The sequence below is a fragment of the Lathamus discolor genome, chromosome 3 (genome assembly GCF_037157495.1).
Source record: "Lathamus discolor isolate bLatDis1 chromosome 3, bLatDis1.hap1, whole genome shotgun sequence".
NCBI classification, from domain to species: domain Eukaryota; kingdom Metazoa; phylum Chordata; class Aves; order Psittaciformes; family Psittacidae; genus Lathamus; species Lathamus discolor.
This window is the reverse complement of record NC_088886.1, coordinates 120497488-120511620: the sequence shown is the minus strand read 5'-3', so window position 1 is coordinate 120511620 and position 14133 is coordinate 120497488. Positions and strand designations below refer to the sequence as shown.

General features: G+C 38.3%; 1 long non-coding RNA gene across 1 annotated transcript in view; it reads left to right on the top strand.

Annotated features, from left to right (window-relative positions):
* The window catches only part of LOC136011209 (uncharacterized), a 61665-nt gene that overhangs the window by 34773 nt on the left and 12759 nt on the right, over positions 1-14133 (top strand). Inside the window, exon 2 of the long non-coding RNA XR_010611287.1 lies at positions 12154-12307. This is a non-coding gene — a long non-coding RNA (uncharacterized LOC136011209). The remainder of the gene's footprint in view (positions 1-12153; positions 12308-14133) is intronic.

Genomic DNA, 14133 nt, shown 5'->3' with positions numbered 1-14133 from the left:
GAGTCCTCTGTGATAATTGTGCCTTAAGGAACATCCCTGAAACATAATGCACATTTTATCATCAAAGGACCAATGTAGGACCACCATAGGGTCTTTCTGAGCCCCGATACCATTGTGCAAATGCAGTGCCGATTCCAGGAGTGCAGTGTATTCACTTTATTTTTCCTCTGCAGGGTGACGATAACTTCTGCAGCATGCAAGACAAAACATAAATAACTCTTTGTCAACTTTAGAAAAGGTACTTGCTGATGAATATTTTAGCTTTCCTGGGGAAATTGTGGAAAATTCTACTGTTAGGTCCTGGGGTTCTGTCTTGCCAGGCTCCATGCTCTGCTGAGATGTGTACTGAGCTGCTTGGGAACAATTGAGGAGCTCAGAGGATGGATGTGGCTGCTGTTTAATTGCAGTGGGCTTCAATATGTTCCCATTTTATTTATTAGAAACTTAAATGACATGCTCAGTACCCACCTGTACTGTCCATGGCTTTTGAGACGTCTAGGGCAAGGGGAAGGATTCTGGCTACTCTCAGAGGAGAAATCACAGCTGTAATGGACATGTATTTAGATTTTCTGAAACGTCTATGCTGCCCAGCTGGTAACAGGTCCTTTTTAAGCAGCAGCTGTCTGTTTGCTACTGTCAAGAGTTTAGCTGAGTGCTGCCAGGTGAAGGCCAGGCTCTCTGATCACATTTGTTGGTTTAAATTTTGGGCAAGTCTCCTGCAGTTACAAGTTTTACACCTATACAGAATCAAGATGGTCCACAGTCAGCTTTCCCCTTTGCAGCCTTCCCCTTGTGAGTAAGGGCTGTGACCAGCGAAGTACATTTAAAAACCAAAAAACCAAAATAAAACAAAAAAATCCACAAAGAAACCCACCCTGCCCCCCCCCCAAAAAAAAAAACAGCACAAAAACAAACCAACCAAAAACCACCCCCCCCCGCCCCGAAAAAAAAAAACCCAAATCCAAACAAACAAAGGGTTAATTTTGGGTAGGTGGGGAGCAAAGGCTATTCATGATCTGTTACACTGGACTTCACTGAGGGGGAATTTAAAATGGGTTGGATTGTGGCATTTCATTAAACTTAAGTTGATAAAAGACTTGCCATCTTCCGTGGACTGGTGCTGTCAAAGATAATGCTGACTGTAGATGTTCATAAGACAGGATGAGTGGCAGAAGGTCACTGCTATTCTGAGATACAGCTCAAGTGTTTCGTGCTCATTGATAGGGTTTGTTCTTCATCCTGGGTGAACATCAGGATAGCACTTTGTAGGTTCAATATGTCTCAGGCACCCTGTCCTGAGACCAGCAGAGACAGGGATAATACTGGTTTTGGCAGGACTGGAAACCTTTCATGAAAAGTGTGTCTTCTCTTGTTTCTTTCATTTAGGTCAGTTTCTTGCAGGCTCTGAATGAAATGAAATAGAGGTTCTCATTTCTTCATCACATGTTACCAGTGGGGAGGCTATGTATTGAAATAGCTTCGTTGTCTGAGGTACCATATGCTCTTCTGGCATTAGAGTTGCTGTCACTTCTTTACATTGAGTTATCAGTGACTGACCCACTAAGTGCAGCTTGCTTAGAAGCAGTGCAGATGATCCCAGTTTTAAAGCACTCACTTTTTAAAGTGAGTGTCATGGTAGTTTATGTTTGCTGCTTGAAGAGCTCTTGATCTACTTTAAATGAGCTTTATTGGGGAGTGTATATATATTGTTCTAAATAGATCTCTTCATATTCTGAGGCATAGTAAACGTGATTGATCTAGATATAGATGCATACATCTTATTCTGTTACTGGGGGCCTGTTCCGCAGGGAACTTGAAGAAAGGGAAAGAGGGGAACAGGAGGCATCCATTTGTGTATGAATCGATTAGCTGCGTGGGGTTTTTTTGTGTGGATTTTTTTTTGTTATACAGATTTATCATTTTCTACTACTTTATTTGCATATTTAGAAACTGTGACTGTTCTCAGTTGATTCAAGATGAATTGCATTTAATAATGCTATCTTGTCTCATGAAAGTGTTTTCTGGAGCTCAGAGCTCGTTTTCTTTGGTTGTTACTGCTTGGAGTACCATGAGTGTAAGGTGACTACAGGAAATATGCCTAAAAAAACCCCAAACACATCATATTCAGCAAATATTATATGAAAATACAATGAGTGTTGGATCAACTTTTACTTTGCTTCATTTTGATAAGCTAATACAAGTGTGTGAACAGACAAGAAAACAAAATGTTTGTTCTGATTAATTTCTTCTGAAACTTTTTTCATTTTAGTGAAAGATTCACTGCACTGTCAACTTTTTATCCTAACTTTAAAAGAAAACTAATGGTACGCTATCAGGATTCTAAAGCTTACTTGGGGTTCATTAGGTAGGAGGAATCGGATTTGAGTGCTGACATGTGACTTCAGTGTTTCATAGATCTAGAGGCAAAGGACTGATTAAAGCATCATCACTGAAGCTATTTCTGTTCCTTCTGATGTTCCTTCTTGAAACTTGAGTGTTATCTGCAAGGTCTTTCTGCCTGTCTAAAGAAGGAGAGATGTGAGACTTCCCGATGCTTAAAAATATATTATAGTGAAGCTACTTGTTTCTAAATGTTCATAATAGCAAGTGTTCATAATAATACTGTGGTACTTAAGTTGGATGGCAAGATGGGCCTATGTAGATTCTGGGGTAAATCTGAGTAAAAAGTCAACCTTAAAAAAGCAATTCCTGATTTTTTTTTTTATTTTTTTTTTTTCAGGTGACTTGTTACAATGAGGAGTTATTTGTGTGGCAGCTATACCATTATCCCTCCTCAGCACTGGTTATTTGTTCTTTAATAGCTGACTTCATAGTCTAAGAAGCTGAAAATTATAACAGTTGAAGGAAGTGTGCAGGGAGCATGTGCTTGCACCTGGGCTATCCTGGAGTCTAGTGCTTAAGTGTGGGGGGGTGGGGGTGGGACACAACGAAAGAGCAGGGCACTCTGTTTGAAATGGGCTTGCTGAAGCAGCAGCTGCTGTATAGCTCAGAAGAATCTGACAGACTATAGCTGTTTGCTATTTTCACTGAACAGAGCATTTCAAAACTGCTGACTTGATATCGCAGCTACATGTGATGGAACTTCCAGAGTATATTGCTTCTGAACTTCCTAAGACTCCTCTGAAATGCTGTTGACCACAGCAATGAGTTTTGCATTGACATTAAAGATAGATTTATTGCACTTAAAGTTTTACTTCTTTCCAATTTATGAGGTCTTTGAGAGCTGAGATCCAATAACTTCTTGTAAATGGCTACCTCTGCTTTTGAACCAAACTTCTTAAAGATGATCTATTACTAGCAGTGAGTGCAAGCATATCCCTTCTGTTGTTCCAGAAGTGCTGTGTGGGTTATTTTGCTGACAGGAAATTGGAGAACCATGGGGGTATCAAAATCTAGTATGATTATAGCAGAACTTCATATAAGTGGTAGAAATCTCTTTTATGGATTTTCTGGGAGCTGTAGATCAGAAGCAGTGTTATTAGAAAACCTTGTGTTAAGCTACTGTTAATGCAATAAAGCTGTTACTAAAGGCAGAAAGCCATTTTCCACAACACATTGACTTACATGTTCAGCCTGGATGTAGCAACAGCTTGCAGCTCCCTGTCTGTTTGCATAGATATCCTTTGCCTTACCCTGTGTATATTCCTGTAGTCTGTGCACACAGCAGATGCCACTTTGTCCTGGCCTTTGTGCAGCCTGTTCTTAGTGCATGCCGATGGTCTTGTCCAGATTTGGTCACATTTTGGTCTTCTGAGTTTCAGTCTTCATGGGTTCAGCAGGACTGATACTCTCTGAAGCTCACAGATCTGTGGGAATCTTTTATTTTGTCTCTCAATAGAAACTTTTTTTTTTTCCTCTTTATCCTGCTGTTTTCCAATAATTACTTCTCCACTGATACCCAGGACACCTGCAGAGCCTGGTTGCAGGAACTCACTCGGGGACTCAGATTATGTGAACACAAGTACTTTTTCTATCCCTAGTAATCTTCCTGAAAAATATTTTTCAAGGAACAACTTATCTGTGAAGTTGTGTGCAACTCTGAGAATAATTTTGGAATTAAAAAAGGAAGGAAACTGTTTTCAGCTCAACACTTCGAGAATGTCGTCATACATGGTTTTAAGACGGGTTATCTTCCTTCCACAGACTCCTCACTATCCCTTGTCAGTTATTCTGTCACCCAAAAGCAAGTTTCAAATGTTGACATTTAGGCCTATTAACTCATACAGGAACAACCTGTGCATTTGGTACCCTTTCTTTGCCTTTCTCTTTGCTATGCATTTTGGCTTTTTTTTTCCTCTCCACTTTCTCCTAGACTTTCAATCCACTTTATTCTTTGACAGACAGTAGTGACATATAACAGCTGCTGCTTACTATTTCCCATCTTTTTCCTTTTTCCTTGTCCCTCTCTGGTTTTATGTGGGTTTTTCTTTTTCCTTCCTTACAGATTTTCTTTGACAATTTTCAACCTTGACCAGAAATTGTGCACACTTTCTTCCTCCCATTCCCCCAGTGCCATTTCCCACGCCTTCACTAGAGCATTTCTTGTGTATGTATTTGGAAGAGGGATGTATTTCTCAAGGTGGGGTGAAAGTAAGATGCCCTGATGACTTTCCCAAGGAAAAATCCTGACTAGGACTGACCAAGGATTCTCTTTTCCTCCCAAGAATGTTATCCTGAAAGCACCCATTATTCACATCAGTTGGTGGTAGCCAGAAACACCTACTGTAGTACTATGGGCTACAAATGACTTCCTAATCCATTATCACAGACTAAAGCTATATAATTTAGATGCTAGAAGCTGTAGTATGAGGAGAATAAAAGTTATCAGTGCTGTTGCAGTGAATTGGGACATTGCAACAAGTAAGATTTTACTTAGAAAATGCCCTCTGTGGTCCAAAGGGACGAATATGCTCTATGGTAGGGATGAAGACAAGAGTCTCTGATAAGGTCTTTAGACTCCTGAACCTGCTGGTAAAGCACACCTGCCACCAAAGAAATTTATAGACTTCTATGGCCATCAGTGTACCCTGTCCCAGCCTGATCCTTTTTATGCTTGATCATATTATCTCAGTCAAGCTTCTTAAGAGTGTGGAAGTTGGAATTCCACGGTCCAATTTTCATCTTTTCAAATAATTTTATATCTAAGGAAAAGACAACAAAGAGGAAAAAAAACCCTGTCATCCGCATGTTCTTTTGTCATAGAGCAGGAGAAATGAGGAAGTAAAGCCCTGGATAGTTGCAAGGCTAGTTCAAAGGGAGAGAAAAGGGTCCTTTTATTTTTAAATTCATTTTGCTTTTGCAGAAAACCCATGCCTAATCTATATAGACAATTAAAGTAGATGCATTTTCAGCAGCGCCGGAATCATAGAATGAATCTTTTATTTGCCTCCAGCCCTTCCCATTTTTCATTGCAATCACTGCATTTTCTTCTTAAAATGCAAACAAGTCAATGGAAGTGTGGTTGACAAGATAAAATGATTATGGGATAACTTGTGTTTGCCAGACCAAACAAAATCAATCACTACTCTTGAGGCACCAAAAACATTAGATTGTTGAGAGAGCTGTCTGGATTTTACAAAATGACTTTTTTTTTTGTGTGTGTGTGTGTGTTTTGGTTTTTGGGTTTTTTTGGGGTTTTTTTTTTTGTTTGTTTTTTAGGAGAGATAAAGGAGAAGACTGTCTAACACCCCGAGGTGCTGTTTGTAATTTTCAAATTCACACAGTGATGTGAGCAGTACTTAAAGGGAGTTATCTGTGTGAGTTCTGTGTTTAAAAATGAAAAAAATCAAACCTGGCAATATTGAAATTCGCTCCACTTCAACACGTCCTTGTCAGGCAAATAGTCTTAATGCTTGCACATATAAAGTAGAAACAGTGTTTTGTGGAAAAAGAAATGGAAAAAAACCCCAAACAAACATGAAGTAAAGAAATACTCATCTGAGGTCTAAGCAGTCGGTTCAGCTGTTTGTTTCACTGATAGAACAAAGTGCCCCTCAATCTGGTTTAAAAATCTTTCAAGAAAGGGGCCAGCCTGTTTTAATGTGGAGCTTAGCCCTGAAGATCTGAATCAGTGTAGAGGAAGAGGCAGGGAGGTGTCGTGAGGTTAGGACAAAGAAGCCGAAGTTGGGGAAAATTGGGAATTTCTCCCGTATGGTTTCAGGAGCAAGGATCTTCTGTGATAACTGGTGCTGAGGTAATTGACTCTACAGGAAAAAATAGTGTATTGCACTGGCTTTATTTTAGAAAGGCAGATTAAAATCTGATTATGTATGTGAATGTTTTAAATCGATTTAAGAGGACTTTTTTCCATTTGAAAGAACAATGAATCCAGATTATAATAAAAAATATATGTATTAGAGAAAGCATACTTGAGAAAGCATACTGGTGCCAACAGATCTAAGCTTGGTTTTAATAAAAAAAATGCTAACATTTCACAAAAAATTGCCCCTCCCCCCCCCCCCCCTTTTTTTTTTTTTTTCCCTTCCCTTCTTGGGGTCTGGCTTGATAACACAGAGGCTTGCTTCGTTGCTTTAGGCTGAGCATAGCCTGAAGGCAAAATTCATGCCTTTGCCTGTTGCCGCCTAAGGGGTATGCACAGTTCACAGGCAAGCTATAGAAGAGCAACTAGAAAGATTAAGTGGCTAGAGGGATCTGATTTATAAGGCAATATTAGGAATGCAATATATTTAGACTGGATATGCAAATAGAGCAGAGGACATGATAACTATCTTGAAATACTTGCTCAGTAAAGACTAATGATGGTGAAGAATTATTATGGAGGGGACCAGAGGAGTCTAACTGAGAATAATGGGTTGAAATTAAGAAAAATAAAATGTGGGCTGAATGCCTCACTCCACCAAGTTCAGAATGCAGAAGAGAAAGAAGAATAAGAAACAGTGAAAGACCCATCACTTAAGACAGTTTAAAATTAGATGTGAAAAAGTAGTAGAAAGGGTACTCTAGAGGGCAATCTGTCACTGGCATGGGAATAGAGTGGATGTTCCTTTCCATATCTAATTTCTGTAATACAATGGTGCTATGATTAGGTGATAATTTTTTTCCTTTTGCAGACCCAAGATGCTACTTAATATTTTAAGGCATCTTTTAAAATAATATCTGGTAGCACTGAGAGTTAGCTTTATCAAATAAATTAAAATACAGCATTATGAGCACCGGATCCTTCAGGGAACACTGGAGGATTTAAAAATAAAATAAAAATTATGTGACAAAATACTTCATGGCTTCCTCCCAGGCATCCTGAAGGCTCATGTTGGCTCTAAAGAAATGGTCTAAGCTCTATTGACATCTCTTGCTTTGTGAGCTCCAGTGGAGTTAACTGACTGACTGCCCTTCATTCCATCACCAGAGGAGCAAAATGTCAAAAATATGTTAAATGGAAACGTGAGCCCATACAGCTGCTCTCCTGTGCACTCTTCAAAAGAAGCAAAGAAGAAAGTTAAACAGATTTTAGAAATGGTCCTTTTTGACCTTTACAAAGGTACTGAATTCAATCCCTTTAGCCCAAAAGATCCTGCTGGTGCAAAGGATTAGGAAGAAGGGAAAAAAAGAAAAAAATAAAATTCCTGTGTGTCAGAACTGGTCAAGTTTTTGTGACCTAGCACTGGTAGAGCAGTTGTTCAGTCTCCTTTCTTCAGAGGGTTTCATTTTGTGATACATTTTAGACTGATACCTGAAAATTTCAGGTTGTGATTTTGTGTAAGAAGCAATCTTGAAAGGGCTGGTGACAATAAAAAACAAAACAACAACAACAAAACCCCCACAACCAAACAGCCAAACCAAAACAAACAAAACCCCAACAACAAAAAGTACCCCCCAAAAAAACCAAAACAACCCCCAACTAAAACACAACCCCAACCACCAACAAAGAAGAAAAAAACATGAACCCTAAACCAAACCAAACCAATCCCCCACTCCCCACCGAAAAAAAAACCCAAAGCAAAAAACCCAGCAAGCTTCCCTCCACTGTCTGTTCCCACATTGGTCTGCCTCAACTTGGTGTTAGAACATCTATGAATTGATTAACAACCCTTTTCTCCATTTTTCAGGTGCTTAAAGGCAAAAAAGCCATTAGTGGCTAGAAAGCTGTTCATAAAACACCAGTGCTTGTCCACTACTGAGCAGTGCTTGTACAGCATCAAGACTGTCTCTCGGACATTCCCTGTCACCAGGGGTGGGCAAGGTCTTGGTAGGGGACATAGCCAGGACAGCTCACCCAAACAGACCGATGGGATGTTCCACACCACTGAAGTTTGTTCGGCAAGATAAAGTGAAGAGAGTTGGGAGGGATCAGGCAGGTGCCGTTTGTTATCTGTGTTTATGTTCGGGAAAAAAACCAAGGTGTATTGAAGCCCTGGGAAGTGGCCAGATATCACCTACTCGTGGGAGGTAGAGAGTAAAAATCTTTGCTTTATCTGCCCCCTGTCCTGCTGAGGTGAGGAGTAATAGAGCAGCTTTGTGGGCAACTGGTGCCCAGCCAAGATCAATCCACCAAAGTAATGGAAGTTATTGTCCATGAGGACCCAATGAAAACTAAACTGTTTTTACAAAGGAGCAGGCATCAGATGAAAACAAACAGTTTTCATCAACAAATAGAAATGCTGTAACTGATCCAGTAACTAATCCAGTTCACAGCTCTACTCAAATTAATGTATTCCGCTTTCAGATGGCTAATCAGTTGGCCTTAAGGGCTAATGCTACTATACTGCTTCTGGTTCCCAAACTTGATTATCAAAGCAATCTTGGGTGTCCCTATCACACAGGCATACCTCAGAAGAACCCACAACAGTGTTTAAAACTTGTTGGTAATCTTTCTCTTCTTGTATAAACACATATTTTTTTCCAGCTGGTAAAATTTGGAATTGTTTTAGATTTATGCTAAGTCCAACTGATGGTAGGATCTAACGGTAAGATGCTTTTGCAAGGATGCAAACTCATTTTGAGATGTTTGAGGACACTGGAAATTCTAGTGATATAGCATTCACTGAGCATCTCTGTGGGACAGAGTAGTCTTGGCACGTCTGAAGTCAACGAGGGTTTTGCCATTAAATTCTTTTTAGATTAATGTAACTCATAAGGAATAACATATGTTCTGGAGTTATTTATTTCACTGTTTATGTTGGAAAAGAGAACACAGAGCAAAGTGATGTAAAAAGAGGAGGGAGATGTGAGGGTAAATGAAAGAATGGGGGTAGAAATAAGTTATGTCTGTTTGCCTGTCTGTGGCAGCTGTGGAGATACCACTGTGATTTAATAACCCTGCGCTGTGCCATGTGTCGCTTCTCTATTGCACACTGATGTAATAATGCAATGGGAAGTTGAATTATTTGTAATGTCATATATCGTAAGAATGAGCAGCTCAGAAGTAAACAGCTGAGAAGTGTCTTGATAACAAATTGTGAGGCTGAAACCAGGAAGGAAAAATAGCAAAAAGAAATTGCTACTGTCCTGTTGTTTTGGGTAAGCTGATATGTTATTCTGAGCAACTGCCCTGCAAAATGTGGTGTTTCCAGTAATGACAATGTGCAGTACAATTGTGTCCTGTTATCTATAATGGTTTGCTATAAACCATAACACTATTCTGCACTTCATGAAAATGAGCAATGGGGTAATGTTATGTTCTAAGATTGTTCTAAATAGGTTTGAAATTATTCTAGTGAAGCTGTAAAGTGGCCTAAATTTTCATAAGGATTTTACCTATTTTAAATGCAATTCAGGTTGTTAAATGGCAACAATCACTTTTATAATCTCTAATTCATTTCCTACTGGGTCATCACTAAATCTAGCTTGATCGTATCTATTTCATAGTGACATCTGCAGCTGCACAGCCACCTGCCCCTTTGCATGTTTAGATTTATCTGTTCAAGGTGATGGCTGCAAATAAACATTAAAACTCAAGCATACATATTTCATGTTGCCATTCACAAGGCAACTGCACATTTTTACAATTGAAGATTTTCAACTGGCAATTCTGGTCCAACTCATAAGATGAGATCAAGTTAACATCATTTATTTTTGTCTCTAGTGGATTATATTGCCACAGGGTGTGTACAAGAAACAACTTCGTCCGCCTTCCCCCTCCCCTGCCAAACCACCCCCCAAAATACCTTCCTCAAAACTCAACCCTGCCAACCAAAGCCACCGATTTGAATTTGCAGCAACATGGATTCACAGTGCTGGGTGAAAAGAAGGTAACAGAAATATACAATGGGTAATTTTGCAGGCAGCAGTTCCTGAGTCCACTTGAGAGCTTGAATGCTTTATTGCCTTTGAGATGCGAAGTGGTTTAAGATGAAAACATATCCGCAAATTCCAAAGAGGGAAGGGGTTTAAGTGCAGGATATTTTTCTACAAAGTTCTTACTCCTAAGAGATGGAGTGGGTGCATGTTCATGCTTCAGTGAGTGGCAGCAATACTTCTTTGGGATACGGTTTTAGGATACGCATGGGTGTGTTGAGGACTTCATACAGAATATTGCTGGAGGTCTCCAGGTTTGGAAGTCAAGTGACATAATGATGTGCTTTATAATAGTTAACTTTTTGATAGTGATATTGTACGGTAGAGATGGGAAAATATGTTGGTACCCTGTCCACATTAAGCATTGAGTATTGGAAGAAAAGTGCAGTAATCAGTGCTTGCAGGCATCAGGTGTGTTATAGGAAGCAGCAGTTATGCCCAGATGATATGTGCCCACTTCTTGGTTTACACTTTACAACTCCTGAGGTGATAAGTTCGAATAACATCAATAATACGCTTGCCTAACTACTAATTTACACTGCTGCTTATTTTTAGGTATGTGGAAGTTAATGTGTCTGCCCAAGCTCATTCAATTGTGGATGAAGTACTTAATCTTAAATGTTGACTCATAAGTTCGAAACTTCTTTATGTTATATAATTACAGCCACAGTCTAATAGAATATTAAAATATTTTTAGGTGTATCGCTCTATCTAGTTCGTTTTGGCAAGTGAGAGGGAAAATATGTACCCTGCCTGTATATTCGTTATGTTGTATTTGCCTTCTGATTTCTAGTATATTTTTTCTCCTAAAGACTTTAATTTTTTGTTTTACTTCTAACCTAGTGAAACTTCTCCAGTGTTTTGTTTGTAGAAATATAATGAAAAGCTGCTGCTTGTTCAATGTCAGAGTCCACCTGAAATCTAAGGAAAAATTCTTTTAAGGCTATTTTAATCAATTTTTAATAGAAATTCACATCTCTAGCCCTTTTTGTCTGTTGCTGAATATCAAATAGACGTTTTAAATGTTTTCTACAATGACATGTGAAACTTGCTCCTTTACTACACTACTGTATGGATGATGTAGTATGTGACTACTGAGAAATCTTTGTCATTAGCATAATTTCAAGGAATACTTGGTCAAGAAAGTACTTTCCTGGATCATGATTCCATTTATGCATTTGATGAATTTGATGCAATCCATTTATGTCCATCACAACGTCTGTGAGGCCAGTCTCTAGAATCTGATGTTAGGCAAAGGTTGCCATCTTACTGTACACATGTTCAGTTGTACAATGTTGTATTTACTTGTTTTTCATTATTTTTTTTTTTATTCTGCATGCTTAATTCACACCTCCAGCCTTTAAAGCAAGATCTTCTGAAAAAACCCTCCTGATGGAAAACCAGGCTGTAATTTGCATTTCTTGTTTTCTCTTGAGCTGATGTCCGATTCATTGATAGAATTTTGCCTTTTGGCATTAAGTTAATACAAATTACAGACTGATTTTCAGTCAGGAGGAACTTTTTTGGAGGATCCAGAGAGAGTGAGGAAACTTTGAACTATGATTTCATAAAGGACTTGACCAAGAAGCACTGGCCCTAGATAAGTTAGAAAAGAAGAATGGTTCAGGTTCTTAGAGGAGTAGTTCTATGAGATATAAAAAAAATGGAAATCTGGTTTTCTGCTTTGAATAGGATGATTGAAACAAGAATTAGCGAATAGGTTGTCACAGAAGTGTTGATGAATGGGAGAGAACACAACTTTTTCAGGCATTGGTGTGCCTATAAATGAGGAAAATGAGCAGTCTAGATAGAAGACCTGTAGAAAACTCTATATGACTAGATTATTTAATCAAGTTGTTTCACTGTCCTTGTTTTCAGGCCAGCAATTTAGTATGGTCATCTAAAAACTCTAAAGTGAAGATAAACCCAAAACCTTGAGAGACCAGCAACACGTGGATCACCTGTGCTTGGCATCTGATAGAAAGCTCAGCAAGATACAGCAAAAACACAGTGACCGGGGTAGAACACATTGGTAAGTACAGTATTTTTACATTTTTAACAAAACTCAAACATCTCTACCTTGTGCTGCCTTTGTAAAAATAAACGAATCAAACCTCAGAATTGCTAAACAAGTCTTCATTCTCAAAACATGAGATATAAGGATACAATAACTCTCTGGTGCTGGATGGAACATGCCAAAACCCCGAGCTCTGTACAGCATTAGGAGCACTAGGTAGCACTGAGTGCTGTGACTGAAGTTGAAATTTTTGGCATTTCACTATTTACTTGCCATTGCTAGCATTCTTGGTAGTGTCCAAGGAATGAGGTATGTAAGCCCTGAAATTATATCTTTGTGCCTATTTAGATAGCTGGATAGCCTTCTGTATATACAGACTACGGTAGTCTCATAACATGGAATATTTCTCCGTAAAGCTTCTTCCTTATATGCATGTATGTGTGCGTACACGTGTGAAGGCTTGATTTTTTTCCTTTTTTTTTTTTTCCTTAGTGCTTATTTTATGGTGATTCTTTGCAGCATGAAGTGACCTTTATGTAACCTGTCCTTGAAACTGCAGCCTTCCTTTGACTTTCTTCAATTTTATTCATAGGATGACTATAGATAAAGTGTTCACAAGACTTTAAAGAGGTAACACAAAAGTTTAGATCTGCTTAGAGCTTAACAATGAATTACCTCTGTGGCTGCCTGGCCCACTTACCAACAAAGCGATGAAGTCTAATCTTCATTCTTTAAGACTGCTTGAAAATGTTTCCTTTCTCTGTGATGCAGGACTTCATTTCGTCTTATCCCCCTCTTCCCCATCTTCCTTTTAAGCTGTCTAGTTGTTCAAGAGCACTTTGAAATAAATCTCTCCATAATAACAGTTAATGAATAGTGAATTAGGATGAAAATATTGCTAACATCATTATTAGATGAAGCTAAAAACTTGGGGTTTATAACAGACAAAAAGAAATAAGTTGCTAATAAAAATGGGGGAGGCTAATGAGGAAAGGTAATCTGCATAGCTATTCCTGCTGATGATCTTTCAGTAATAACTTAAAAGCTTTCACAACGTGGTTTTCATTCCTTTGGCAAAGAAATTTTTCATGTCAGTAAAAAAACTTTCCCATCAGCAAGCCAGTGAAATTGCAAGGAAAAAAAGCATTACAAGAGAAAAGACCACGTGGAGAAAATAAAGAAGGGTACCCTTGAGTATATTTTGAGTGTATTCCTTTCCCTCATTCAGAAGCAATTGACAACGGAGACATCAATAGAAGAATGAGGATCTTTGTTATATGTTTGACCTGAACGTTACCCATATAAATCTAAAACCTTCAGAACTGCAGCTTTATTGTAAATGACTTATTTGGATGAACAAATCTTTAGAAGAGAAATAATGTTATGAGGATTTTTAAGAAAACTTAAATTAGGAAAAATAGGGGAAAATGAATTAGGGGAAGTAGTCATAATATAAATTACAGCCTGCTCTGTTAAAGGTAGTTTTCCTTACTTAAAATGGCAGAAAATTATGGAAGGTAGAAAACTGAAATACTGAGTTTAATGATCTCACTTGGTAGTGGATATAATCAGAATATAGACGTTAGGAGAAAGGAAAAATTTTATTAACATGTAAACTTTCAAAAGAAATACCTTGCACCCTGAATTGGTACCTACAAATATTGATTTTAATGTATTGCTTTTTAAGGAAAAAATATTAAAATTAGAAATTGGGAGGGAGGGTAATTGTTGTCATTTCAATAAAGAAAAAATTTTAAAAGTTACGAATTTGTTTTTCAGATGTAAGACTGTAGTCTTTAAACGATATTTAGCAGAGAACAAAAAAAAGCACGTAAAATGTT